The sequence below is a fragment of the Coffea arabica genome, chromosome 2c (genome assembly GCF_036785885.1).
Source record: "Coffea arabica cultivar ET-39 chromosome 2c, Coffea Arabica ET-39 HiFi, whole genome shotgun sequence".
NCBI lineage: Eukaryota > Viridiplantae > Streptophyta > Magnoliopsida > Gentianales > Rubiaceae > Coffea > Coffea arabica.
In genome coordinates, this window is record NC_092312.1 from 24,343,159 (window position 1) to 24,346,530 (window position 3,372).

At 32.4% G+C, this 3,372-nt stretch overlaps 1 non-coding gene across 1 annotated transcript; it reads right to left on the reverse strand.

The window, feature by feature from the left end:
* LOC113728331 (U6 spliceosomal RNA) lies at nucleotides 1–101 on the reverse strand. The gene has a single exon (XR_003458058.1). It is a non-coding gene; the product is annotated as a U6 spliceosomal RNA (small nuclear RNA).
* Between the last annotated feature and the right edge of the window lie 3,271 nt (nucleotides 102–3,372).

Sequence of the window (3,372 nt, forward strand, 5' to 3'; positions counted from 1 at the left end):
GTTGGATATCTATCTCTCGATTTGGTGCATGTCATCCTTACACAGGGCCATGCTCATCTTCTTTGTATCATTCCAATTTGTATTGTTCCAATTTTATCGGATATGTACCTTGTATCCCTTTGTTTAGTTTTATTTTTTATAGATAAAAAGTTTGAGTGAATTTAATTCCAGTCAACGCCATCGATTAGAGTTTGTTTTCGGGATTGTAGGTGGTTTATATCGTTCACCAATACAACTCTCATATTAACAATAAAATTTAAACACTTATTAGTTATTTGTTGGAGTTATAATTAACTCTTATGTCAATTGCAATGAAATACTGATCTTTTACGACTTCCTTAAAATTATTTCTGATTAGAAATGCTTGATAATCTCAAAATTGGTTAGAAATTTTTTTGTATAAATTTAACGAAATATAGAAAATGCTCCGTTAAACAAATTGTAAATATTGGAATTGTAATTAGTAATATGCAAAAACCAAAGGTGATTAATGATTGGTACGACTTGCAACTATAAAAAAAAAAATTGTAGATTGCAAAGACATTGGAAAATAAGTGCAAAAATGAATAGGATAAAGCCATGGACGTTTGAACGGCACTTATGAGCTGTGCAAGTCATTGACACGAATTTTGGGTATTCATAATTGTTTATTGTTTTACATAATTGTGTTTGGATAGCGTTTTATTTGAAATATTTGAAATAATTACTATAGTATCTTTTGTGATGTGATGTGATATATATGAAATAAAAAGATATTTAAGAATATAAATATGTTGATTGAAAAATGTGTTTATGATATAAGCGAAATATTATTTGAAAAAATTTAACTATCCAAACACATTTTGATCTCAAATATTTTTTGAAATTGTGTTTTGATTTCAAAGCCGCAACCAACATATTTCCCTCCTTGCTTCTTGAGAAGATTTAATTGATATATTTGGTTCTGCTTTTACAACTGTTTTGGTGCGTTCTGGACTTGTACTAATAAGTTCAGAACTAAGACCGATCGTCAAAAAAGTCATTGATTGGTGGGTGATCGCCTGTTCGGTACGGAACAACCGGCACGGAACAACCACTTGCAAAGATTGTTTCGTCCACATTCTTCGTCCCCTCTATCAAAATGATCAAAAAGAAAGGCAATGAAAGATTTTGAACTGAAAGTTCTTACTTACATTCCCTCATCCTTTATTATCCAATTCATTCCCCTCGCCCAATAACCCAATAAGAAGCGAGCTTACTTCTTCGTTTTCCTATGTTTGATCTCTTCTATTTTTGCCACGAACACTGTAGAGAATGAAGAGAGGCCACAAATAGATTCCTCTCATTGACACTTTTCAAGGCTTTACCTCTCCCTCCTAAATAAGTAACGGAAGCCTATTCCTTGGATTCTTTGGTACATTATATGCTACTAGTTTTTTTGGCTCTCGTGCTGTGCACGAGAGTGCCCAAGATCTTCTTAAATCAGTTTAAATCAAAAGTTAAACAAAGCATGTAATATTAGCAAAACAATGGTTATAAACTCATTAAAATGATTATATTCAAAATTTATTAAGCAAATCTAACTAGAATTATTATTAGGAAGTACATGAGTAGTCATCTTATCAACCACTTGATCAAGGTTCAAACTTGAATACTGATCAATTCCTGCAGTCAAGTAATTAAGTATCAAATTAACCCTACACGAGGACATGCAACAAAGGCATTCAAATGAATCACAGAATCATCTTAAATCTCCTAAACTAAATACACACAATATAGCAATGAAGTCTTCCAATGAAAATTTGGGTAAAAAAGCAAATTTCAAGTGATACTTCATCATCATTCCACCAATCATGCTCCACATATTAGCAGATAATTAGCAAGTATATAATCCTGGGATAACCACATAGAAATACTGCCTATCAGTGCCAATAATGGTTGGTGGACATTGGTGCTGCAGCAATGCAGAATTGCTTGGCTTGACTATTTTGTAGTGGTTCAAACTTCTGTGTGGTACTTGGCATTCATAGAATTGCTGGGAAAGTAATATACTTCATTTGTGGTTGTTAAGAGAATGTAAGTATTATTGTAGATAATAAATTAGCAAGGATATTTTTGTAAATAGTTTGTTAGATTTGTATTCTTATAAATACTAGTTGGTCACGCATAATACAGTGACTAGATATTTTTCTCCCAAAATACCTATTCTCATGAAATCAGAGCAAAAGTCCTAGGGTTAGGGTTAAACATCTTACAAAAATCTTGTTCACGCGATATTGGTCATCGCGTGCTGTTCATGCGATACTGTTCATCGAGGGGGTACTGTTCACGCGTTATTGTTCACTCGTTAATGTTCAAAGATACTGTTCATCGCGAATTTTGACTGCTTTTTTGTTTGAAGTGTTATTCGCTATGGTTAAAAATTTTACTAATGCGATTACCACTGACCAAACTGAATCAAGTTCTTCAGCACATGGGTCCCAAAAGACTTTTACTATATCCGAAAAAGATTATATTAAATTCCTACAGTACCAAACTACAAATCACGCATCTCTTTCCTCTGCTTCTTTAGCACAAAAAAGGTAATGTTATGGCTTGTTTATCCACATCCTCTAATTTTAATTCATGGATTATTGATTCCGGGGCTACTGATCATATGTCAGGTACCTCTAAAAATTTTTCTAATTTTCAAGAGTCTACTTCCTTTTCTCATGTTACTTTAGTTGATGGATCTACTACTAAAGTTAAAGGACTAGGCACTGTAAAAATTAATTCATCTCTTCCGATGTCTTCTGTTCTTTACGTACTCAATTTGCCATTTAATCTAATATCTATTAGTAAACTTACTAAATCTCTACAGTATTTAGTTACTTTTTCTCCTGATTTTACTGTCATTCAGGATTTGAAGACAAAGAGAACGATTGATGGAGGGCATGAGTATAATAGTCTTTATATTCTCAACTCCAATAGTCCGATTGCATGTCCTGCTACTGTTTCTCCTCTTGAAATTCACTGTCGTTTGGGTCATCCTTCTTTACAAAATTTGAAAAAGTTGGTTCCTACTTTGAGTCAGTTGTCTTCTTTAGAATATGAGTTTTGTCAGTTAAGAAAGCATCATTGTGTTTATTTTGCTCTTAGAGTCAATAAACGGATTTTTGAACCCTTTTTGTTAGTTCATTCTGATGTTTGAGATTCTAATCGAGTCACTTCAAAGTTAGATTTTAAATATTTTATAATCTTTGTTGATGATTTTTTCAGAGTCACATGGATTTATTTAATAAAAGATCGTTCAGAATTATATTTCATTTTTTGTGCATTTGTTACAGAAATAAAAAATCAATTTGGTGTGCCTATACGTATTCTTCGTAGTGATAACGTGAAAGAATATTTTTC